The sequence below is a fragment of the Ahaetulla prasina genome, chromosome 1 (genome assembly GCF_028640845.1).
Source record: "Ahaetulla prasina isolate Xishuangbanna chromosome 1, ASM2864084v1, whole genome shotgun sequence".
Taxonomy (NCBI): Eukaryota; Metazoa; Chordata; class Lepidosauria; order Squamata; family Colubridae; genus Ahaetulla; species Ahaetulla prasina.
This window is the reverse complement of record NC_080539.1, coordinates 72,259,821-72,286,840: the sequence shown is the minus strand read 5'-3', so window position 1 is coordinate 72,286,840 and position 27,020 is coordinate 72,259,821. Positions and strand designations below refer to the sequence as shown.

The 27,020-nt window shown below is 39.7% G+C and overlaps 1 protein-coding gene and 1 long non-coding RNA gene across 3 annotated transcripts in view; one reads left to right on the top strand and one right to left on the bottom strand.

The window, feature by feature from the left end:
* Positions 1 to 27,020, top strand: part of SLC29A1 (solute carrier family 29 member 1 (Augustine blood group)) — a 93,952-nt gene that overhangs the window by 2,419 nt on the left and 64,513 nt on the right. Inside the window, exon 1 of one of the 2 annotated variants that reach the window (XM_058191908.1) lies at positions 4,394 to 4,417. The exons of the other annotated variant lie outside the window; for it this stretch is intronic. The gene's annotated coding sequence lies outside the window, so the exon portion shown is untranslated. Of the gene's footprint in view, positions 1 to 4,393; positions 4,418 to 27,020 lie in introns of those variants that run through there. 2 annotated transcript variants of the gene reach the window in all.
* LOC131203386 (uncharacterized) lies at positions 988 to 26,937 on the bottom strand. The gene is made up of 3 exons (XR_009156361.1): positions 22,251 to 26,937; positions 8,093 to 8,194; positions 988 to 2,749 (listed from the first exon to the last, which is right to left on the bottom strand). It is a non-coding gene; the product is annotated as an uncharacterized LOC131203386 (long non-coding RNA).

Here is a 27,020-nt window from a genome sequence, read left to right as displayed (position 1 = left end):
TTCACCCCTGGTCAGGCTGAGTGAGGATGATGGACGTTAAAATGCAATAGCTTGGGAAGAAACCAAGTTGGAAAGGCCAGGAGGAGCACTTTTGATTTGTTCTTGACTTTTTGCAAGAAAATACAGCAAAATCCCCACTCACTAGTCTTCCAAGGCTGGAAATCCCTGTTTTAGAAGGTAGTCTCTGCTGTCATACAAAAACTTGTACACAGCACTCTGAATACCAGTTGTTAGTAATGTTTTTTTTTAAAAAAAACTTGTATGCTGTCCAGTTCTCAGTGACAAATTGACATACTGTTCTGGACAATGCAGGATGCCAGCAAATGAGAGAATTACATTTGCTAGGCGTAGCATGTTTCTGATAGGGAGCCCATGACCAGTCTGTGTAGTAAGGTCCAAAGGAACTGTTGATAAGTTGGCCTGATCGCACATTTTAATATTGATTAAAAAGTGGACCTTTGCATGTATGGTAAGTCTGGCTGTGTTTTTCTCCTACGTGTGTTTTGAATGAATCTTCGCTGAGTCAAAACAAGATTAGAATGTGTTTGAATATCAGGTCAAGCAGGGACGGGAACTCTGGTTTGTGTTGTCCTTGGTGTTTACTACCCAGACCAGAATATCTTACTCCAGTTTCTCAAGGTTACAGGCTTGTGAAGTACACAGCAAAGGCTCGTTTCCTTTCATTGCTTCCAGAGCAGCCCTCCTCCAAATTCAGAACAGTTTCCGATTGGCAGATCAGTGGTGGTAAACATCCATCTAGAGGTGAGAGGGTGCTGCATTTGTCTATTGGGGCAGGAAAGCAGATATTGGGGGAAGCTGGAAGATTGCTTGTGATACAAATAAGTATATATTTTGGAAAGTGTGAATGTGGGAGAATGCTCTTTAGATCTCTTCACTATCTTATGTTGAAAGGCATCCTTTTCACCTTCATTTATTTATTTATTTATTTATTGGATTTTTATACAGCCCTTCTCCCGAAGGACTCAGGGCGGTTAACAGCCATTAAAAAAAAAAAACCTTAGAGACTTCAACAACAATAACAATGAAGAATTTGCCACTGTTAGCTCTTGAAAGGCTCCAGACTGCAAGGAAAACGCAGAGGCTGGTTTTCTAGATGACCTTGGCACAGTCTTTGATAATTTTCTCAGCCTCATCTTACACTTGCTACAGCATGCTAGTGGATTGGGAGGCACCTAAAGGAAATATCGTTGTTCAGCTCTGTTTGGAAGAATGTAGGCAGTTGCTTTCTGCTGAAAAGTTCTATGACTCCTCGTTTCCATTTTATTTTTGTTAGGAGACCTCTCTTAAGAAATTTGAGAAATTTATGAAAACTGGGAGGGGGGGTCGTGAAGGGGACAGTAATTATAGCAATCTTTTGTGGAAGTGTGTCTGTTTTTACTTATGAAGTTTAAATAGCCAGAATTCAAAATTACATAACAAATAACTCTCTTTTATTGATGAGAACTATTAGAAATAACTTGATTATTTCTAATCAAGCATAATCAATAAAATCCTATTTTATTATCGGGTTAGATTAATGAATATACACACATATAATATTTTAAGCCTGATGGAACAAAATGCCAGATGGAAGAAAATAGAAACAGGAGTGTTAGCTTCTGTTGTGTTATTTGTTATTAATACTCAATTTTTATTTTATACTGTGTTTTTCTCCTGAAAGAGCCCAGGCTCTACCAAAAAAAATCTGCTGTAAAAATAATCAACAACAAAACAGGTTTCCATAGAACAAAAGGCGAAGCAGGACTACAATATTTTTAGAACAGAGTTGATTGTTCTTGCTGTTGGGCTTTTTTTGGTACAGTGATGATGGATGCCTGTGCTAACCTTCAATTTGATGATGTCATACAGAGTAGAAGACTTACTATATGATAAATGTATTGGGAGTTCTTCAAAAGAAATCAGAATTCAATTGTACAGGATGAGGGAGACTTGCTTTGTTCAATAATGCTTGTGAAACAACTTGCAATAATAACTGATTGCAAATTGAATATGCATCAGCAGTATGATGTGGCTAACAAAAATACAAAAGATGTACAGCAATCTGTATTAACAAATATACTTTGCAAAACATAAGTTATAATAATTCCACCTTAGGTATTGGGTTCATAGATAGGACTACACTTTAAGAAGAATTCAGACCAAGCATAACAAAGTCAAAGAAGAGTAATTCCTCTGAAGGGAGAAAAAGGGAATTGGGAATGGTCAGCCTTGAGAAGATTAAGGAGATATGTGATAGCCCTCTTCAAGTAAACAGGGCGTTGGACTAGAACAGGGCTATCAAACTCCCAGCCCGTGGACTAGATGCGTCACGCACTGGCCACGCTAACACCAATTTTAGCGAGTGGGAGAAGGTCCCAATACGTCACATGACACCCCTGTGATAATGTGAGTTTGACACCCCTGGACTAGAAGATCTCCAAGGTTCCTTCCAACTCTTTTCTTCTAGTGCATTCCATTCCATTCTTTACCTGCAAGAATGTCATTGAGAAGATCAAGATCTATTTTCCACTAGTCCAGAGTCAGGACACTAAATTATGGTTTCTTATTACAGAAAGACAAATGTTGATTTAATAAGAAACTAACATAGTCCTTACTTTTAGGGTACTTTCCCCTTTACTAGATATATTCCAGTGGGCACCAGAAAACCATTTATTGGACATGCTGTAAATGGATTTCTGCAGCAAGTGGGAACTCCCTGGCTCAAATGGTTCCATTCAGCTTTATGATTCTGCAGAGGAAAGCAAATTACAGGGAGGAAAACCTTTGGAACAAAAACTAGATGAGTGACTGATGTATGCAAGAGTTTACTTCTTTACTTCCCAATATATCATTACTATTACCTGCAGTTGAAGTGCTTATGTGATTGTCATAATAGAATACTGATGTAAATTGCCCCCCTCTACATGCATTCCTCAATAGTTCTTTTCCAACCTTATTTGAAAAAATAAACTGTTCCCAGATTACTGCAGCAAGCCATTAATTTAAGAATGCCATTTTTTGTTTACAAGTAGTCCTTGTAAACAACCATTTGTACAACCATTTGTTTAGTGATCGTTTGAAATTACAATGGACTGAAAAAAAGTGACTTACGACCATTGCAGCATCCCCATGGTCATGTGATCAAAATTCATGTTTGACTCATATTTATGATGGTTGCAATGTCCCAGGGTAATACGATCACCATTTGTGACCTTCTGACAAAAGTCAATGGAGAAGCCAGAATCACTTAACAACTGTGTTGCTAACTTGACAAAGCAGTGGCTCATTTAACAATTGTGGCAAGAAAGGTTGTAAAATGAAACAAAACTCACTTAACAGCTGTTTCACTTAGCAGTGGAAATTTTGGACTCAGTTGTGGTTCTAAGTTGAGGACTACCTGTATTATCAACACCTGGTTATTCATTTCTGAAGGTGTGATGCCACTTTGTGAGGATAAAGCATCCTAAAACATCACCTGTGGCTGTCATACTCTATGAGATTGTAAACTTCTGATCATAATGGGGTGTATATTTTCTGCATGTTGGCCAAAATTCTTAGCACTAAACTCTCTATGAGCTCTTCTTCTACCTAACAGAATAATTTGACAGCTCTTAGTTGAACAAGAATGTCCAGGGTTTATGGATGGAATTTATATTTTCATTCTTGTTCTCTTTCTTCTAACTTCTGTTGTTAGATTCTTCTGGGTTTTTCCCCCCAATGTGAGGCTATAATGATAATATTTGACTTTTAGCCGCCCTTTAACACCATGATGGCGAACCTATGATACATGTTCCATAGGTGGCATGCAGAGCCATATATGTGGGCACATGAGCCATTGTCCTAGGTCAGCTCCAGCACGCATGTAAGCACCGGCCAGCTGATTTTTGACTGGCCCCACCCACCCTGCCCTTCCCCACCCAGGAGTCTCCACACAGCCCGTTTTGGATGCCAGGTAAGTACAGGGCTTGTGCGGAGGCTCTGGGAGGGAGTTTTTGGCCTCTGGAGGGCCTCAGTGGTAGTGATGGGGGAGGCCGTTTTCGCCTCTGGAGCCTGGGGAGGGTGAAAAACGGGCCTTCTAGGCCCACCGGAAGTCAGGAAACGAGCAGTTTCTGGTCTCCAGAGGCTTCAGGGAGGCCTGCTAGGCCCAAAACAGGGCACAGGGGGGTTGTGCGTGCATGTGCAGGGGAGCGTGCAGGGGTCATATGCGCAGGGGTCGGGGCGCAGGGTGACATTGAATTATGGGTGTGGACACATGCTATCGTGCGCGCACACACACTTTCAGCACCTGAGGGAAAAAAGGTTCAACATCACTACTACAATATAACGCATTGCATTTCTCCCTTGTCTCTATATGGCAGAGCAGCAGTTTCTCCTTGGAGCAACAGGAGCACCTTCTAGCTCCAAAGGATGCTGCAAAGTAGGTTTTGCATTGTTTCTTCTGAAGTTGTGGCTGAGCCATTCATGCCATTGCAAACATAAGTATACCACACTCCAATTGGCCCTGCCCTCAGATCTTACCTGATGTTTGTTTTTACGAGAGAATGACCTTCTCACATTGTGCTAAAGGGTTGGGTAGAATGCAATATTGTAATACTATAATTTGATTTCTGGCATACTGGTATTATGGCGGGCTCTATCCATGCCACATTTAACTCTGAGTATAGTAGCAGATGTGCATGAATTATGTCCTATAAGCAGAACCAGTGAGAATAAATAGTGTGCTTAAATGTTCTATGACGATTTCTGCAGATATGTTAGAACCTCAGTTCCCAAAATTCCAACCCTGCTCAGCTTTTGAGAATTATAATTCCAGACCTCTGGAAGACAGCATACTAGAAAAGAATTTCTCATTCATGCTGGGTTCATCAAGTATTGGAAATTATTTAATTCACTATATCTAATTCCTCATGAGCCTCATGTGATTTCTTGATATTCACTTGGTCTAAGCATAGTTCCTTTCTCTATCCTTACTTTGCCTGTATATTAAGATGATCTGTTCTGAAGAGTATCCTCTTTTATTTCCATGAATTAAAAGTCAAAGTTCCTGGTTATAAATTACCATATCTCTTTAGTCTCAGATTTCAGCATAACTTAGTTCCATTAACTATCTATTTCCTTTGGAAGATTAACAGCTGTCACTGCTGCCTATAGATCCCAGTGAAACAAGCCATCACACTGCATACTGGTTCAAAAGTTAAAACAACTGGTGATTTCTGTAAATACAGCAGCATAGCACATTTAGTAATTGAGCAACTATTACATCCAAAGCAGATAAGGTCATCCAGAGCAGAGGTCTCCAACCTTGTCAACTTTCAGCCTGGCGGACTTCAACTCCCAGAATCCTCCAGCCAGCAAAGCTGGGAGTTGAAGTCTGGGAGTTGAAGTCCGCCAGGCTGAAAGTTGGCAAGTTTGGAGACCTCTGATCCAGATCAATGATGACTTTCTTTTTAATGCATGTTGAGTCTTGAGACAGTTATGTAGATTGCAAAGACCAGTGGCAGATCAAGTATGGTTAGGGCCAGGTGAGCAAATTTTGAAGGCTGATTGAGGTTTGCACTGGGACTTTCAGTGACACTTTGAAGAGTACACAGGTAGTCCTCAGCTTTACAATGCTTCGTTTAATGACCGTTCAAAGTTACAACTGAAAAAAGTGACTTACGACCATTTTTGTCACTTATGACGGTTGCAGCGTCCCCATGGTAACGTGATCAGATTTTGCCTGCTTGGCAGCTGGCTCATACTGATGACCGTTGTAGTGTCCTGAGGTCATGTGAATCACCTTTTGTGAAAGTCTGACAAAGTCAACAAAGGAGTCAGAGTCACTTAACAACCATGTTACTAACTTAACAGCTGCAGTGTTTCACTTAACAACTGTGGAAAGGTTATAAAATGGGACGAAGTTCACTTAACAACTGTTTATTTGCTGCGTGACAGCTGCCCTGCCCGAGCTCCTGGAGGTGCTTGCTGGGGGGCAGTTGAGACCCCCAGACTTTTAGTCATGGGGGGACTTTAACTTGCCATCTTCTGGCTCGTCATCGACAGCAGCTCGGGAGTTCACGGCCTCCATGACGGCCTTGGACCTGACTCAAGTAGTTGATGGCCCTACCCACATTGGGGGTGGTACACTCGATCTGATTTTTGTTTCTGGTCAGTGGTTGAGAGATCTGGACTTAAAGGAAATAGTCACTGAACCTTTGTCATGGTCAGATCACTCTCCTTCGCCTGGACTTTCTGACCGCCATCCAACACCGCAGGGAGACGGAGCCGATGCGTTGGTTCCGTCCCAGGCGCCTGATGGACCCGGAGAGGTTCCGGACGGAGCTTGGGCCATTTCCTGAGGGTCTGGCTCACGGCACGTCTGAGGAACTTGTTGCGGCCTGGGAGCGGGCGCGGCGGGGGCCTTAGATCGTGTCGTGCCTCTGCGGCCTCTGACCCGGCGCGGGTCCCAACCGGCTCCTTGGTTCTCCGAGGAGCTGAGGGGATGAAGCGCGGAGAAACGGTGCCTCCCACTCCCAATCCCCCAACCGCGCAGCAAGATACCATGGTCGATGGTATCGAAAGCCGCTGAGAGGTCTAATAGGACCAGGGCAGAGGAACAACCCTCATCCCTGGCCCTCCAGAGATCATCCACCAACGCGACCAAAGCCGCCTCCGTGTTGTAACCGGGCCGGAAACCGACTGGAACGGGTCTAGATAGACAGTTTCATCCAGGTGCAGAGGAAACTGATATGCCACCATATTTCTACAACCTTCGCCGCGAAGGTTGGAGACCGGACGATAATTACCTAAGACAGCCGGGTCCAGGAGGGCTTCTTGAGGAGGGGTTTCACCACCGCCTCTTTCAAGGCGGCCGGAAAGACTCCTCCAACAAGGAGGCACTCAGAATCGCTTGAGCCAGCCTCGTGTCACCTCCTGAGTGGCCAGCACCAGCCAGGAGGGGCACGGGTCCAGTAAACACGTGGTGGCATTCAGCCTACCCAACAACCTGTCCATGTCCTCGGGAGCCACAGGGTCAAACTCATCCCAACAAATGTCACCAAGACCACCCTCAGACGCCTCACCTGAAGTTTGGAGACCTCTGATCCAGATCAATGATGACGTTCTTTTTAATGCATGTTGAGTCTTGAGCCAGTTATGTAGATTGCAAAGACCAGTGGCAGATCAAGTATGGTTAGGGCCAGGTGAGCAAATTTTGAAGGCTGATTGAGGTTTGCACTGGGACTTTCAGTGACACTTTGAAGAGTACACAGGTAGTCCTCAGCTTTACAATGCTTCGTTTAATGACCGTTCAAAGTTACAACTGAAAAAAGTGACTTACGACCATTTTTGTCACTTATGACGGTTGCAGCGTCCCCATGGTAACGTGATCAGATTTTGCCTGCTTGGCAGCTGGCTCATACTGATGACCGTTGTCATGTGAATCACCTTTTGTGAAAGTCTGACAAAGTCAACAAAGGAGTCAGAGTCACTTAACAACCATGTTACTAACTTAACAGCTGCAGTGTTTCACTTAACAACTGTGGAAAGGTTATAAAATGGGACAAAGTTCACTTAACAACTGTTTATTTAGAAACAGTTGTTTCTAAATAAATTTTGGGCTCAGTTGTAGTTGTAACTTGAGGACTACATGTACTCAAGAAATTGTGGGTGGAATCAAGGTAAGAACTAAAGTTCACCTCACGTAACTGATTTCTACATTTAATTAGTGTATTAAGTGTAGGTTATATGATTATTTTGGTTATGTGTTTAATAATTAACTCTGTCACAGGGGCATGTTTCAAAACCCGTAACTACCAGTTTGCGCGTGGGCGTGCGAGGGCGTGACGCTTTGCACAGAAGCGTCCAGGCAGGTGGGCAGAGCCTCCAGTCGCCATCGGTAGCAACCCACCACTGCTCCGTCACATTAAAAATACAGTTCAGTCATAATAACTTTTGGAGGATTCTGATGCTTCAAAAGGCAGAAGTCTGATTTCATAACATTCACAAGAAGAGCTACATCATTGCATCCACCACCCCTGCTTCAACTGAGATACTCTCAAAACTTCTTGTTGGTCATTTCTGTCTGGGCTGGTTATTTCATGGAATCTCTCACCTGATCTGGTTCCTTTCCTGCTTGTACAGTAACAGTCCTCATTCCATTGTCCCGTTTCCAAAGGTCAATGAATTTAATGGCACTGTACAGAACTGTAGTTACCTGTTGCAGGGTGAGAAAGAGGACAAGAATTTTCCAGAGACACAGAGGCATTTATTTTCTATCGATATTGATATTTAATATATACAGTGGCTTTAGCTTAAACCATACATATACAATTTCAAGTATAGGTTTTCTTTCTGGACTGAAGGGTTTTCTATCTTGGGAGGATGGAAGAATAACTCTTTTCTGGGCTTTTTGGATTCTACCACCTTCATCAAGGTGTCCTTGCTGTCTTCTGGTCTTTTTCTCCAAAAAGTGGAGACCTTTCCATCAGCCAACCAGCTCAACAGATCTCTAGTGTCTAGTTCTGCTTGTTGAATCTTCCGATGTCCATAGCAGGGGTCTCCAACCTTGGCAACTTTAAGCCTGCCGGACTTCAATTCCCAGAATTCATTCTGGGAGTTGGAGTTGCCAAGGTTGGAGACCCCTGGTCCGTAGGACAACTCATCCTGCCACATTACCAAACCTTTCTTGAGAGTGGAAATCAAATGCCATGACTCGAATCAACTATTTGAATAACTTAATGAAAAGAAATATTTATGTGATTTTTTCCCCAGATTTTATCTTCCCCACTTTTTAAAGAAAAAAAGCCTGGAGTATAAAACTCTTGCCAGTGAATTTGACCCTTTGAATAACCCGATTTGATATGTCAAATTTCCAGCACTAATTCCAGTGCTCTTTTTTTTTTTTAACCTTTTCCTTTTTAAGAAGAGATCGGACAACCATTTGTCTGAAATGGTACAGGATTTCCTGCTTGAGCAGGGGGTTGGACTAGAAGACCTCCAAGGTCCCTTCCAACGCTATTATTCTGTTTTTGAATGATAGTGTGGAATGATGATGATGATGATGATGATGATGAATCAAGTTGCTAAATTAGTCCACTGGTCATTATGTGAAAAATACAATATACTTGTATCCAAAAAGTCATGGGAGCACAAAGTGGAAAAAGTTATTGAAAATAAGACAGTGAAGATTTTGTGGGACTTTCGAATGCAGACGGATCATCATTTGGAATATAACACACCAGATATCAAGGTTGTCGAGGGCTGAAGCGTACAGTTTATTGATATTGCTGTACCAGGAGACGCCAAACTTGAAGAAAAAGAACTGGAAAAAATAACAAAATATCGTGACCTGGCCATCGAAACTACATGGCTATGGCTGAAACATGTAACAGTGATACCCATTGTCATCGGGGCACTTGGTACCATGTACAATAATTTTACAAAACACATCAAGAAATTGCAGCTTCCTGCAATAACACCAGTGGAACTGCAAAAAACTGTGCTTCACGGAACATCATATATTTTAAGAAGATATTGGTTGATACCTAGGACGCTGGCAGCAACCCGTATCAACGGAGGTGGTTCGCAACTTGGGTGTCCTCCTGGATGGTCGGCTGTCCTTTGATGAACATCTGGCGGCCGTCACCAGGAGGGCCTTTTACCAAGTTCGCTTGGTTCGCCAGTTGCGTCCCTTCCTTGACCGGGATGCCTTATGCACGGTCACTCACGCTCTGGTTACGTCTCGGCTGGATTATTGCAATGCTCTCTACATAGGGCTGCCCTTGAGGTGCACCCGGAGGCTGCAGTTAGTCCAGAATGCAGCTGCGCGAGTGGTAATGGGAGCCGCTCGTGGCTCCCATGTAACACCACTGCTCCGTAGTCTGCACTGGCTTCCTGTAGTCTTTCGGGTGCGCTTCAAGATCCTGGTTACCACCTTTAAAGCGCTCCATGGCTTAGGACCCGGGTACTTACGAGACCGCCTGCTGTTACCTTATGCCTCCCATCGACCAGACGCTCACAGAGAGGGCCTTCTCAGGGTGCCGTCCGCCAAACAATGTCGGCTGGCGGCCCCCAGGAGTAGGGCCTTCTCTGTGGGAGCACCGACGCTCTGGAACGAACTCCCCCCTGGCTTACGTCAAGTGCCTGATCTTCGGACCTTTCGTCGTGAGCTAAAAACATATTTATTCATTCAAGCAGGACTGGCATAAATAGTTGATTTTAAATTGGGGTTTTAGTAATATTTTAAATTTTTAAATTTTTTAAATTATCGGCCGTTTAGTAATAGTTCATTTTAAATTCTTTTAATTGTATATATTCTGTATTTTATTTTGGCTGTATTTTGGCCTGAGTCCTTCGGGAGAAGGGCGGTATAAAAATTTAATAAAATAAAATAAATAACCATTAGCACCAGTCAATCGTATTTGTGACACATTTTTAAGTATTCAGTGGACTGAGTTTCATGCTTAATGAATAAAAGAGATAATAATAATGAACTTCGATGTTGTGGGGCTATAGTTCCTATGATTCCTACTCATTGACCATACTGGCTGAAGTGAGAAATTGGAATCCAAAGACATGGGGGTTTCTTTTTGTCCTTGGCTTTAGATAATTGGTCATTGTAACATCCTAGTACAGCAGATGGTAAGTCTCGTCATCTTACTGTCCTCAAATATCAGGTTAAAAAAAAGGTAAGGCATGTTTCTGCAATTTGTTTCAGCCCTCTGAAAAAGACTATGCTAAGCATTTTTTAACGGACCCATTAGAACATAATTGTGTGTGTACTTGTTTACAAGTAGAGTATCATTGAGTTCAAAAGGATTTAATCTCAGGGAGGTGCAATAAAGATTACAGCTTCTGTTTTACTGTAATTAACTCTCCTCCAAAGGTATTCATGTATGCTGGCAGTTAAATATCAAGCAGAATAGGACTGGGGTTATACATGATATATTCATGTGTAACAGACTTCATTCCAAAATGCATAGATTTGAGGACAAATAAAACATAAGTGAAGTAAAAGAATTTCATGATATCTCTTCAATAACTTTACAGATGTTGCATTTATTATATTTTATTTTTAATTGGCAGCAAATGTCAGCATAATTTTATCTCATGCTTTAGCCAAAGGTCGCCTCTCCTTTTAAAATAACGGATTATTTAAATTCATTGGCAGAATTTTCTGTGCAAAAATGGTTGTATTATAGAACCACATCTGAATTATTTTCCCCAATGCGCTCAGGATTTTGTTGCTGCTTTTATAAACCACACTACTAACTTTGGTAGAAGATGGTCAAATAAAAGCAAGGAAATTGTAACCAGGGGTCATCCGACCAAGTCCTGAAGAATCAACACGACTATTTTCTTTAGACCCTGTCCATGGTAAGGGTGAATGGGGCTGGCCCCAAATGATATAGAAGATAATGACCAATGGGCAGGATGATGATTGTGACAAGATATTACACTAATTGAAGAAGTCAGAAGTCATTTATCCAAATGCCTGAGATACAACATCCAAAGAACAATCACTGTGACTGTAAAACTATGCAACAGTAAATCTGAAGGCTGAACCACCTGTGGCCCATAAATTTTCTCAAGGTCTCTCATTTAAGGCAGGCAAATTTAGTTTTCCAGGAAGAATTTCCATCAAAAAATAGAGTGCTAAATAGGATCTGAGATGATTATTATCAGAATGGGATCTTGCACTTTGCTGCTGCTTGATATTATTATTGGCAATGATTTTGCACATGCATGTGATGTTCCAGTCTTGACTTGAGCTTAAGCAATGCAAGGAGGAAAGATCATTGATGCAACTGTCCAGACTGGGCTGTGGAACGTGGTTTCTGAATTTCATCTCGCTCCTACCATTCCATGAATGCTATAGGTGACTTTTATCCAGATTCTAAACCTGTATTCCCCATCACTAGAATTGTGAATATTTTGATAAGACTGTTATAAGGATTATAACTGTGCATCTATGAAAGATCCTGAATGCTGAAAGTCATGTCAAGATGATGATCCAAGATGAAGATTGCTAACCAAGATGAGGAGACAGACTTTCCTTCAACAACTTTTCCAAGATGTTCTGTACGCTGATTAAACATTATTTCCGCAATCCTCAACAGAGACCCCAGTTTTATCTGTGTATGTTTTCAGTCTTTCAGTAACATAGTGATCACAGACTTTTATATTTGGGGAAACAGGAGAATAGATCTCTGGAGCCCAACTTTGGGCTAAGATTCAGATTGCAAAATCTCCTGTTTTTAGAATGCAGTCTCTCACCAGGAAGAGCTAGTGGGCTTTACTTCCCTACACAAGATACCTGCTACACACAATGTAGCCTGCTGCCAAGGGGAAACTGAAGAATGTGCCTTTTTCATTTAATTGCAGTTAATTGGGGTGTAGTTAGAGGAATTCTAGGATCTCTACTAGTCTGGCAAGCCAGTCAACAGAAAGATGACATGGCTGAGTTTTCAGATGGCTTCTAATAATTAGGTGGCCTTTCTTTCGTTAGGGCTCTGGTCAACCCTGCTGCTCATGCCATCATCATTCCTTCCCTATCAGACTCCTGCCGAGTTCATTCATCTGAACTTTGGCTGTTCTGAATTAGTTTCTAAGATTTAAGTAGTAAACACACCCTGAATGCTATAAGAATTTACTCTAGAGATATCAGCAGCATGAAAGATTTCTGCCCCACCCCAATATTCTGAACTTCTGGCTTGGCTATATGAGGTCAAGAAAAGTACTTCAATTCAACATCACTGAACTGCCCTGTGGTGAGTCCAGGGTTTTGCTTTTGTTTTTGGTAGCTTGACCTGTGAAATTTTACTCTTCAAAGCTCCTTTTGGAAATACTATGCATTGTAAAGATAGTAGCTTTTATAACAGAATGCCCTTTAATAGACTACAATGAAACCAAATTGAATTTCTGGGTGAGAAGTATGTTTTTTTCCCCCATCGTTGCTATATTGGGCACCAGTTTGTAACGTTCCTGAAAGAGCTAATCAAGTATAGACCACAGAATATGATGAGGATGTGATGGAAATGGCCCCAACTCCAAGTAAAGTTATATAGCAGACAAGGTACATTTCTGCCAGGTAGTCACTAGTCCAATCTGTTGCGTTTTTATACTTACAGGAACTATATAACCTAGGCAGGAAACTTGCATCTTTCCTTATGCCAGGCTGGAGGTTTCCAGCACTAACATGGGAACTGGTCATGACACAATCCAAGCCATGTACTTGGGGGTCATAGTTGCTTTCACTGACAAAGAAGACCCAGCAACAGAACAAACTGGCCCTGAACTTACCAAGCCACAGGAAATAAGTCATTTATTTCACAAAACAACACAGGCTAGAGAAGGTTGCCATTTTGTGTGGCTTATCATTACTGGCTTCTATTTTTTTGGTTTTGCATATTAAACCATAAATAAATGCTTTGTCTATGTGGGAGATTTGCATTTATGTCTCTTAAATATTTTGATGGATTTAGGAATACAGAAAAAAAAATACTAAATTCGAAGATATGCCTTAAAGCAGTTTTTTCCAAACTACTCCCAAACGTTGATATTGCAGTTCCCAAATTATCTGAAAAGCATCAGGCTGGAAATAACTGCTAAATATTTATCTGCTGCACTGTAAATGATAATCATAGGAGTTCTGTGAATATCCAATTAGCCTGTTTACTAAAATGGTGCATTTCAATATATCAGAATAAAGGAGGGGCCTAGAGTATATAGCTCATGTAAATTGCTTGGTTTTTTTTATCTAGAATCCAGACCAGGAGTGTCAAATTCGATTTCATTGAGGGCCACAACAGGGTTGTATTTGACCTCAGAGGGCCAGGGTGGGTATGGTTGGGGTGGGCATGGTCAGTGTGGGTGTTTGACACAGGCTCAAGATGCATTTTTTCCCCTTTGCATTCAAAACAGCTATTCCAGACAAAGGGAGATTTACTTTCTGGCACAAATAATCTCAATTCCATAAAGTAGATATTAAAAACATGTAGAGTCCACAGCTGCCATGTGGCTTGACTCTTGTATAGGATCAGATCTGAATATGTGCATAATATTGTCAGAATAGAGATGTTCAAAAACCTAATATCAGTTAAGATAACCTAAACAACATCCAAGGTATTTATAGTTACTGGGTTGAATGATAAATTAACATTTAGAGCCTTAAAATGCTTTTAAACAAAACAATTCATTTCTCTTTAATTCATCCATATCTCATTTTTTCTTCTTCATGTATTAATCCAGCTGCCTTATTTATGGCATTTCTCTATCCTCAAATAACAACATTGTACACAGTTTGTTATTGCTTGGGCAATATCAACTCAGGTTTCCCTTTTCCCTGTTGAATCTGTCCTTTGAAATATTAACTAACTCTATGTAGAATACTTTAGCTGATCCTCCCATTTTCATTTTTAATAAGAGTTCTTTGAAAATATTAAAATTTTATTCCAGATATCAACTGTAAAGAGGAACATTATACAACACAACAAAATCATCACAATATATTGCTAAATGCCTAGAAAAATTCAGAAAATATGCATGCTGTGTGGAAATATTTCCAGGTCCATTTGGACTACAACTGGATATACAATTAAATACTTGACAAAAGCTGCAGTTCTATCTGCCAGATTTGCACACTATCCAATCATAATATGATTTGATTTTGACTCTGTGTGTTCCGTAAATTCAGCCATTTGTGCTTTATGCAGTAAATAACAATTTAGAAATGACCACTGGATGTTTTCACCTGACATACTGCATTAAAAAAAACTTATAGCTTGTGCATACTACCATATCCTACATCCAATCAAGTTCTGTATTTTAAGTTTTTAGGCTCACTATATTATTTACAAACTATTATGGGGGAGATAATGCAATCCAGTTATAAGTCAAAACCAAGCAAATTACATTACAGCCACAGATAAATTAGCAAATTCTTTGGATTAGGTCTGTTCCAAATTTTTAAACTGGATGAAACCAGGAGTCATGTGTAAAGCAGCCAATAGAGAGGAAGATAGAGTACATGGGGCTGAGAAAGAAACATATAACACCCCCCCGACCCGTTTTCGGCTGCCAGACTGTGGTAGGAGATCATGGGGGCTGAAAATGGACCGAAAAGTCCCCCTATGGCCTGTTTTCAGCTGCCAGACTGCTGTGGAGGCAGTGGGGTGAAAACAGGCCAAAAATGCCCCCCGTAGCCCATTTTTGGCGGCCAGACTGCTATGGGGGCCAAAAACGCCCCCCCGGCCCATTTTCGGTTGCCAGACTTCTGTAGGAGGCTGTGTGGGCAAAAAATGGGCTGAAAATGGCCCCCCTGCAGCCCATTTTTGTCCACCAGATTGCTGTAGGAGACCCTGGGGGCCGGTCTATTTTGGCCAGTAGAGGCACCACGGGTCGGTCCTTTGTTATTTCCAGGCTGGCCCCATGGGCCAGTTTGAAGCACCTCACAGACCTTGACAATATTGAAATCCTTTTGAGAAAAGGATAACAGAATTAGAAAAGTAGTAATGTCTTTTTTTACAGCTTCTTGTATACAACTTTTACCTTGTTTGCTTTTCTCTATGAAATTAATGCTTTGTCCTTGGTGGTTGTAATGTTGTTAGCTTTGGAATTTTTCAATTCCATCAGGTTGATGAATAACACCATTTTAACACTCCCATTCTATTACTGAATGAAAAATATATTTTCTGTCTTTGTTTCTCGGGCTCTCTCTTCCTTGGCTGCTTTTCTCTCCATAGGATGAACTATCTTCTTGCATAGTATCAGTGAACTCAGTGAGTTAATGGCAACAGCATAAAGGTCTTTCATTAGTCATGCAGTGTGTTTGCTTGACTATTAAAAGTTGGAAAAACTACTGCTGGCTCCATATTAGAAACCCATCCCCTTTTAGCAGATGTTATTTTTCTATAACATCATGGGAAAGAGCCATAAAAATGGATATTCGAACAGCATATATTTGATTACTAGTGTTACGCAATCCTCTTCTAATTTTATATGAATATCAATGCACATATCATGGAAGTATTATAATATCAGATTGGCTTCTGGATTGTTTTCATGACAACCAGTTGGAACACGATCTTGGTCAGCATAATAATAATGCACAAACATTCTTTATAGTGTGTGTCAGACTGCTAATTTTTTGGCTCCCAATGCTCTTATACAACGAGCTGTTTTGATGCAACAGGTGTTGAATCCACTTGGGTGTTCTGCATCCTATCTGGATATAATTTCAGTGGCAAAGAGGCTGTTATTCAATAACTATTTGCCAATGATGTAGGGCAGTAAGTAGAGTCATTAAGCAGGAGGAAAACTCAGAGTATAGGTTAATGAGGAAATAAGGGGAAAGTGCTGAGAAAGGAGAATGTGTGTGAAAAAACATTGGCTGTTGTTTCCTCAATGCTCAACAGTGTCAGTCAAACGTTTTGCAGCTGCATTTGCACAGCATGGGAAGTTTGGTTAGTTTTTATTTGGGTTAAGTTCTTTTGTGTTATACATCAAACTCATATGCTTAGTAGGGCAACGTCTTGCATGCATCCCACATAATGGAAAATTCAGGAATCAGACGGAGTGCTTTGAGCAAATATAGCCATTGAGTTGTAGTACAGGAAAAAGACTAAATCAGGTGCTGAGCAGTTGGTTTTTTTAATATTAGTGTTTCAACCTAAACTTTTCTTATTTTTCTGCATTAATTTGGTACATAATAAATAGAAAAATCAATGGAAACCTATTATACACACACCCTTCCTGAGAGGAGTTCGCACCTCAGAAAACCACCAATAAAGGGCCCTTGTAGCTCTGTTTTTAACCCCTGGCTGTCTCTCCAGTTTATAGCATTCCCAGCATTGGCAGCTGCCTTATTCTGCCTAATGAGTCAACCTGGTAGTTTTCCACACATAAAGCTCTTATTAAAAACTGTGGCTTAGAGTCAAGCAACTGTACACAGAGAGTACAGATTTGGAAAAAGAAGCTGGTAGCTCAACATAAGTGCCCCTTTACCTTCCTAAGAAAATAGCAAAATAAGCCACTTCCTGGTGCTCAGGCTGACTGTTTACTGGTCCCAAATTAAGAGATTAGGGATGCCAAAGCTGTTCAAGTCTTGGTACTTAGAATGTTGGGTCCTTAAAGCTATTGGTTTCCTAATAACAATACCACCAGCAAGGAGCTGTTGTAAAATCCAATTTGGGCTAGTTATTTATGTCTGTTCTGTACTCACATACAGCTCAGGTAGAGAATCACGCAGTGCAATTATGTGGAATACGCACAGCTGAGAATCTTCCCCAAAGCTGGGTTGAAGCCAAAGCTACAGACAGTACAAATTTGTTTCTGCTTATTGAGGCAGAAGGGCAATGCTATTAATTCCGGGACAATTAATAGTTCTCCCAGATAGCCACATTGCTGGATGGAAAATATCATCTCCTCAGACTGGTGGCAGATGGCCAAATGGTGGGCATGTATTTGCATGCCATCATGAGTCATTGGGCATAATGACCCCTTTGGATGCTGGTGTATTTGAGATCTTATGGGCTGCTGCAGCTGCCTCAGTTCGGGCTTGGATGATTATATCTGGTCTACCATTTATCATCCAGGAAGTTAGAATGAGATGTCTTCCAAACCATATACATTTCTCCAGCAGAGGGCAGTAATTCCATGTACTGTATTGCATTGATATTACACATCACCCAAAATTTAATCTGTAAATTCTCATTATCCCCAATGTGTCATTTTATTTTTAAGCATTCTTCATTATATACATACAGTTCAGGAATGTAGGGTTGTTTTTTTTAGGAGAGTATGTTGCTTTGGTATTTACTTCAGTAACTCACATAGTTTTATTAACTTTCTTACTAGTACCTTAGGAATCTGCATTTAATTTAATTTAGCCCAAATATACTCTTCTACACAAACAGAGACTAATCTTATTGGTATCTGGCCAGCCATCTAACCCAGCACTTCTTTGGTAGTTATCTCTTGTGTTTTAAAATATGGAAGACTGGGAATTATAAAGATTAGACTCTGGAGAAGCAGGCAGTCATTGATCTTCTTAATTTTAACTATAGTAATCCTGTAAACAGATTATCCAGATATGTATACTTCAGACTCTTTTTTTAAAAAAAATAAATTTTATTAATTTTCTATTTATTACATTTCTTAGTGCTTAATAAATATTGTGTTGTCTGGTATTTAAATTGCTTAACAATACAAATTCCCTTCTTACTCTCCACCCCTTTTTCCCAAAATAAGTTCCATGTTTGATAATATTGCGTGTCTTTTTTCTGTTTGATTTTCAATGAAAACCTATCCATTTCTGCACAATCTAATATCTTAATTATCTCTTCATCTTGCAGTATTTCATTTTTCCAATATTGTGCAAAAATAATCCTCGCTGCTGTTAAGACATGTAACATTAAATACATACTTTTCTTATAAATTTTTTCTGATATGATCCCTAGTTTTTTATAATATTGTTTTTATTGAATGTATTGTCTTTATTTTATCTGCCTGTTCACCGCCCTGAGTCCTCCGGGAGAAGGGCGGTATACAAATTAAATTATTATTATTATTATTATTATTATTATTATTATTATTATTATTATTATTATTATTATTATTATTATTATTAATGAAACAATTCAGGTTTGAAATCTGCATCTTTCCCTATTATCTTTTCTATCCATCTGTGTATTTTTGCCCAAAATTTTTTAGCTTTAATACACATCCACCACATATGATAAAATGTGCCCGTTTTTTTATTACATTTACAACATTTGCTAGACATATTTTAAACAGCAGGCTCTTAACAGTTAAAAGTGTTAAGATTTAACAGTGATAAAAAGCAGGCTCTTAACAGTTGCTGTCACAACTGACAGCAGACACAAACAAACCTCTGTGGATTGAACCATGGAAAACATACCTCTATTTTTCTTCTAGATCCTTAAAATGGATTAAAATGTAGGTATAGTTGTGTGATAGAGCATTGTTTTGCTTTTGTTTGGTCCCAAATCTCTTTGGTTAAGGCAGAAAAGACCTTTTCTCCAAAATTTCAAACAGCTATTGACAGTCTCTATTGTATCATTTTAGATTGCTCTAATAGCAGTAATATTTAACTGAATTTATATGTTGCAATAGCTACAAACAAACATGTTATGGTAATGCCATTGTGTTAAAGTCAGTTGCTATTTGCCTCCTGTTTCTTCTATCTTTGATGGAGAGATTCTGCTCTTAAGAGATTTGTGGATTCCTGTGAATCTGCAACTAAGTGTTTAAATATTTACCAAAGAACTCATCTTGTTGGTAATTTAAGACAAGTATTTTACATTGTATTGTATTTGTATTTCCCCGGTATATTTACGGTATTTTATTTTATTTGGGACAGTCAGTTAAGCAAAGACCTAGAAGGACAGACGAGACAAGAAAGCTGTGTTTCAGCTCAGAAACAGTCTCAGTTTGTCCACAGTTGGTTTCACCACTGCAAAACAAACACATCCTACTTGCCTACTTCCTAATGTCATTAAGATGAACTCACTGATTAGCCAGCTAAGGTCTCTGTGGATTGAAAAGCTCTACACCATCAACACATTAGCAAACATTTACATGACACAAACCATTAAACGCCCCATTAAGGTTAGACACTGCCCTGAAACTTCACAGTAAAGCTTTTATCTTTTTTTTTTACATATTACACTCACCTCTGCACTGAAGAACATGGGGGGGGGGGAATTGCTGGGAAATGTACTTTGCTACATCTTCAGGACTCCAGTTTACATATGTTTTAGGAAAAAGAGAAGTCAAGATACCTCCCAAGATCAAGGACTTTGAAATTTGAGAGAAGTCAGTCTTTCTCTTCAACTTTCTGATCCTTCCCTTTTGTAGTTTTCCTTCCCCAGATTGTTCCTTACTGCTTTTTAGAATAGAATAGAATAGAATAGAATTTTATTGGCCAAGTGTGATTGGACACACAAGGAATTTGTCTTGGTGCATATGCTCTCAGTGTACATAAAAGAAAAGATACGTTCATCAAGGTACAACATTTACAACACAATTGATGATCAATATATCAATATAAATCATAAGGATTGCCAGCAACAAGTTATAGTCATACAGTCATAAGTGGAAAGAGATTGGTGATAGGAACTATGAAACGATTAATAGTAGTGCAGATTCAGTAAATAGTCTGACAGTGTTGAGGGAATTATTTGTTTAGCAGAGTGATGGCCTTCGGGAAAAAACTGTTCTTGTGTTTAGTTGTTCTGGTGTGCAGTGCTCTATAGCGTCATTTTGAGGATAGGAGTTGAAACAGTTTATGTCCAGGATGCGAGGGATCTGCAAATATTTTCACGGCCCTCTTCTTGATTCGTGCAGTATACAGGTCCTCAATGGAAGGCAGGTTGGTAGCAATTATTTTTTCTGCAGTTCTAATTATCCTCTGAAGTCTGTGTTTTTCTTGTTGGGTTGCAGAACCGAACCAGACAGTTATAGAGGTGCAAATGACAGACTCAATAATTCCTCTGTAGAATTGGATCAGCAGCTCCTTTGCTGGCACTACTAAAAGATTCTTTAGATATAAAGTTGTAGGAAGAAGTTGAGGTTCTTTGTTCTTATCACTGTGCCACCAAGCTTAACTCCTGAGGCCCATGAGCAGAAAAAAACTTGCCATTCCACATCTGGAATGTTTTTTTATTCCTCTGGAACAGGTTACATGGCACGAACCTCAGCCTTTGTTCTTCTGTTTTCCTTCATTCTCTCAAGCAAGGATAACTTTTCATCTTTAGCTTCCTCTTTATTCCTGACACATGGTTTGGGACATCTAAAGAGCTGCTAATTCCCACACAAAGCCACCTGCACACTTCATTTTCAGAGGCTCTTTTCTAAAAATTACCACCCTGTGACCTAGGAGGGTTACAAGCAGCAAGAGAGCCTTCTTGGCTTTGGGAGAAAAGACATAGTTAAGTGTTACCAGGAGGAGTCAGGTGGCACCTTTTCAGATTAACAAATTTTATTAAACATGACTTGCAGCTGAAGAAAACTTGCACCTTTGGGTAAAGTGAATTATTTTGATCCTCCGAGAAGTGTGGTTTGAGCTTGGCTTAATCACTGTGGAAGGATTGCAAAATATGCCCAACAGAGAGTTCCTACAGATGGCTCAATGAAGCACCAGATGGTCCCTGATATTTTTATATTGACGCTGCTGGAACTCTTTACAGAACAAGTCATCCAGAGGATGTTGATGGAATTGCTTATTTAGGTTTTTATTAATAGTCTTTTTCTTCGAATGACTCCAAATGACTTGGCTTAGAAGAGACTTCTTAAAATAAAAGGGCTAGAATTGCTTTATATATAGACCCAAGTCTCGTTTTCTGGCTTGGTTTCACCAGAGCAGCAATAAGGCAGTATATAAAAATTCAGTATCTTAATCCTACCTCCTGCCAAATCAAATGTTAAGTGATGGTTTTATCATCATTGTACTAGGTAAGGTATACAAGAGGTAATGTAATCTAGCAAGGCAGAATCAATGACATAAGATACCTAGACAGGAGGCTAGTAGCCAAAACTATAGCCCAGGGCTAGTCCACGGTTTTAATGAATTAGTGGTGACTAGGCATGGAGCATAATCAAGGCACAAGTGAAAGTTATTTGATTGATAACTAAGGCAGAGTTCTAGATATCAACTCAGGTTTTCATAGTCATTTTCCGCAATAGTCAAGAAATAAGTCTTGTGTACCATCTCATTCTAGTCATTGGTCCTATATCAAGGAGTATCAATATTTTCATGAGTGAGTGATTTTGAGTTTCAAGGCATGAGGAATTGGAGGGGACTGGCCCCAATCTGGAGTCCATGCTAAAAACTATTTTTTTTTAGGAGCAGGCAAGTCTCTGCAAAGGCTGTGCTACCATCATTGGATTCTCACTCTCTCAGCCCTACAAGATAAACCAGATCAAGAAACCAATACTGTGTAGCCTAAAACTAATTAAAATGGCTATGGTAAGAGAATCTTGAAAGTGTGAATGTGCTTCTCCTCCTTCCTCTTTTATCTTCATGTGAATTAGGGAGGCTCCTCTCTTAGGTGGTTTTCTTCTTTCTTTTTCTTTGTATGGACCTAAACTACATTTAATTGTTCATTGCCCTGATAGTGGATCTTCTGTCTTTCACACCATCATCTGTACTCTCTACACTCTCTTCCTTCCTTCATCAAGATATCTGGAGGAGTCATGAAATTGGTCACATTAAAAGATACAAGGATGAAGGACAGAATTAGCAGAAATACCTGATTGGCTTACGCTTTGGATTTTCTTTTTATTTCCAGGAAGACCTTCACTGCTGTTTCTCAAGGAAGCTCTTTAAAGGTATTCCTCAATGTACAACGGTAATTGAGCCTGGAATTACAGTCATAAGTCACTGCAGTTGTAATTTGAGGCATCACACGACAGGACCCAATTTTCCAAAATTGGATGGGTAGGGATAGTTGTTAAGCAAATGCCATGATCATTAAGTAAATCAGTTTTCCCCAATGGGTATATTTTTTCTGTAAACTAGAAATAAAAACTGGAAACTAGCAAAAAACCCCAACAACATGCAAAAACCATCACAAATTTCAGTTGTGACCGCGGGATGTTGCAAATGGCCATAAAGGTGAGCCAGTTGCCAAGCGCTCAAATCACAGTCATGTGACTGCAGGGGTGTGTTTATGCAGCCATCATAACTTCACAAATGTGTTGTAAGTAGGTTTTGTGGGTCCATTGTAACTTTGAACTTTCACTAAGTGACTGGTCATAAGTTGAGGACTACCCTTAGTCCCAGATTCTTGTATCAGATTTTCCCGCAACACTGTGTTGAGTTGGTCACATTGCTCAATACTCTTTTTTTTCATTATTCGTATGAATTAAATGTTCGGGGGTCCATAGTACATATATCATTTTTTCCTCAAATAATTTTTATTTTATTACAAAAAAAATGTTAAAATACAAAACTCCAAGGAAAAAATTCTACAGGAAAAGACAAACAAAGAAAATTTAGAAGTGCATTAAAAAAGATACAAACACATTATACAAGTATTATCCCCCCAGGCGAGAATATCAATAAATATATTGCAACAATATTACTTTTCCACCCCTTGTGAAACAGTCCTCCCCATTTTTAAAGTATCATTTAAAATATGTTTAAATATATAAGGTATGGAGAGCTACTATTATCACTGATTAATTTGGCAGTAATGAATGAATGTCAAGGATTTGACTGTTAATGCATTATTTCTTTAAATGGAAGTCTTCGTGGATTTCGCAGATGAGACAATAACAGTCCTCAAAATGTTAGCACTATATATGTATCAAACAACATAGCAAATGTAATCTTTTTTGACAAATGCTTGATGTAACCTGAAACGGCTAAAGAGCCATTCCATAGGTTATAAGGAAGGAGGATAAATAAAAAACTCTTTTTTTAAAGAAAAGGAAGGAGGATTGCGTAGTTCCTTAACATATTTGCTAGTACTATATTACTAAGTACATTCATTGTGTTAGAGTCATATAATCCTTAACATTGGTGTTGTTCAGAAGCTATTTGTTCTGTGACTTGGAACAATTTGGTCTGACATTTCTTTGGTCCATAGCATAGTTTCTGCTTAAAAAATAACTCTTGTATGGATCATCTAGGAGATTCAGTAGAAACACTGTTAAGAGATGCCATCACAATAAGATGTTGGAATAGAAATCCATGGCCTCCAGGATAAAGAATCTAAAATTAACTTTACTTCTGGTTCTGTTTAGCTTTTTTCCCTGTATTCCTCTTCAAATGGAATACTCATGAGGAACACAGAATGAAATTATTGTTTCATTTCTCCCGATATCTAGTCTATTCTAATATTAGAATCATAAACTTGTAGTATGGGTTTGTGAGAAGTTAGGCATCTCATATTAACTAATTATAGTAATCAGGCAAGAAGTCACAGTAATGGATGTGTTAATTTAGCACTTTCTGGCTGGGCCTTGCTTTTCAGGGAAGTTGACTTTTCTATCCCATTTCTTTATGGTAGTGAAGATATAACAGTTTCCACATATTCAGTGAACCCTTCATTAGTTGCAGGGCTAAACCCTAAGAATTCTGGTTCTGAAATTAGGGCTTGGTGCCTTCTCACAAGCTGTAGTTTGGAGGCAGAGATTCCGTGAGAAAAGAAAAACAAAAGGCAATTGGTTTTTCAGCAATTCTGTGAAAATACTGTTAATACTCTGCAAATCTCAAAAAGTAAATACATCCTGGCATCTCCCCTTGCTTGTTTAACAAGCACACTATGCAGAGTGTGTGGTTTACCAAGATAAAAACAAAGGAGAGGCTTTTGTATATGGGAAAAGAGACTGTAGTCTGTTTAAGATTCAGATCCATCCCTTTGTTAAGTAGGAAATCATGGTGACCCATTTTGCTGTCTAGGCTCCTGAGGGAAAGAAAGCCATTCCTCAGTAGCCTGAAGGGTAGCCAAATGTGGAGAACTTCGAGGAGAAGGGAATGCATTAGGGACCAAGGCATGGGGTGGGTCTAGTTACCAGCATAAGTAAAATTCATGCCAGGAAGAAGAATAAGTAGTCAAAGTAGATTCAGTGTCAATCACAAAGATAAAAAGTGCGGTGTATGGAGGTGATGGAAAAGATAGTCTTCCCGTTCCATATAATGTATGTCTATTAAGAAGACTTACAATGCACCCAAATGAATAGGCTTAACTTCGAAGAAAACAAATTTAGATCTGAGGCAAAAATTAAGTTGCAGATTTAGTCTTCTTATCTTAGAGCAGTTTTACGTTTCTCATTTCTATATGGCACACTCCTACAGTAGGCTTCACAGTGGCTGAGTCCATGGACACCTAGACCAGTTTTCAAACTTTTTCAGGCTTCAGATCCTGTTCTTAAAAAAAACAAAAACCCTCCCAGAACTTCTGTCCAAGAATAAGAACTCTAGTGATAAAAATCGAATGCATTTGTGTGAAGTTTTTATTGGCCATTAATCTTCCATGGAAACTCTTCAATTCTCAGAATTCATTTCCAAAAAGAAAAAAACCCTAATATAGACCATGGCTTTCTCAAGCTAATGTTCTTGATTTATAGTCTACACTAAATTGTAAACTAGTCATACAGGCCTGGGTTTACATAACACCAGTGAGAGGTTCTCATACTCGGTATTGTGTTTTCCTGGGGATTTAGAGTTGGTTACAAAACTTTTTTTTTTAATTTTGCCTTAAGCATGTTGGTTGAGCATGGAGGCATCAACAATAGTCAAGCTTACATACAAATCAGGTTCTACATGTTTCCGTTTTTTATGAACCACTAACAGTACTATACTTTTTAAGTGATCATGTTCTAGAACATTAGTTTGAAATTAACTTTTATACTTGCTTATCTATACCAGCAATTGTATGAAAGTATCTACTAAAATCTGTCATTATGTTGAGTCATACATTGTGGTGTTCCAATACAAATCCCGTGATTTACCTACATCAACAGTGGGGTGTAAATACAAAAGATTGAATTTTGAATTGAGGCATTACACAGTATATCTATGCATATAAGGAACATATTAGCATGCTGTATTTGTTTTATAACACAATGAGGTGCTCCTATTATTTGATATGTGTGTGTGTATGCCGGATAGTCTTGGGCTTATAAGCATTCGTTTAGTGACTGAAGTTACAATGATACTGAAAAAGCAGGCTTATGACTGGTTTTCACACAATCGTTGCAGCATCCCCATGGTCAAGTGATCAAAATCCAGGGGCTTGGCAGCTGGCATGTATTTGTGGCAGTTGCACTGTCCCAGAGTCACACGATCAGCATTTGTAACCTTCCCAGCCAGCTTTTGACAAGCCAAATCAAGGAGGGAAGCCAGATTCACCTAACAACTGCAGTGATTCGCTTAACAACTGTGGCAAAAATGTTGTAAAATGAGGCACGACTCACGTAACAACTGCTTTGCTTAGCAAAAGAAATTTTGGCCTCAAATTGTGGTCATAAGTCAAGGACTACCTGTATTAGAAAAGTAGTGGTATAACAGTATTTCACACTTTGTCCAACCCTAAGCACAGTCATGGGAGGTTTGCACAAATTGATCAGTTACGATGGCAAAACTTGGGAATTCCTGCGCCAGGCTAAACTACGGTTTTGCTAATTTGTAGTTCAGCCTGTGTAGTACGGGAAAGGCACCCAGAGCATATTGTTTGATCCACAATAATAATCTGGCCAACTGCTTTTGGCTCATGGCCTGATGCGCTCATAACTGCAGCATGAGAATATGAAAAACGAAGGCTCCCTGAATGAAGAGACTCATACAGATAGTCCTATAAACACTGAAATTCAAGCAGGAATATTCGTTTATGGCGTTTTGTTGAAAAAAATCTTTCTTGTTTTCTATTTAATTGCGAATTTAGAAGATTACAGGTAGCCCTCGAATTACAATAGTTCATTTAGTGACCGTTCAAAGTTACAACGGCACTGGAAAAAGTGACTTATGACCATTTTTCAGTTGCGACCTTTGAAGCATCCCCATGACCATGCGATCAAAATTCAGAGGCTTGGGAACTGATTCATACTTACGACTGTTGCTGTGTCCTGGGGTCATGTGTCCCTTTTGCAACCTTCTCACAAGCAAAGTCAATTCAGAAGCCAGATTCACTTAACAACCGGGTTACTAAATTTCTATCCACTGCACTGATTCACTTAACAACTGTGGCAAGAAAACGAGGCAAGACTCACTAAACAAACGTCTTCCTTAACCACGGAAATTTTGGGGTCTATTGTGGTCCTAAGGCGAGCACTACCTGTACAAAACACACCGGTTTTCCGCGGTAGAGACCCATCCCTTCGTTTGGGTCCGAGCCCCTTAAAAAAAAAAGGGCGTAACCCCGGAGTAGCTGAGCCCTGAGCTGGTGCAGAACCTCCTCCTGCAAACAGTCGCCTTCCGTTCCTCTCTGGGCTTCATTGCGGGGCTCTCGGATCCTTCGGTATCCCCGCCATAGGAGCGTCCCGCCTTACTAGCCACCATGCCTCCGGCGGCCAAG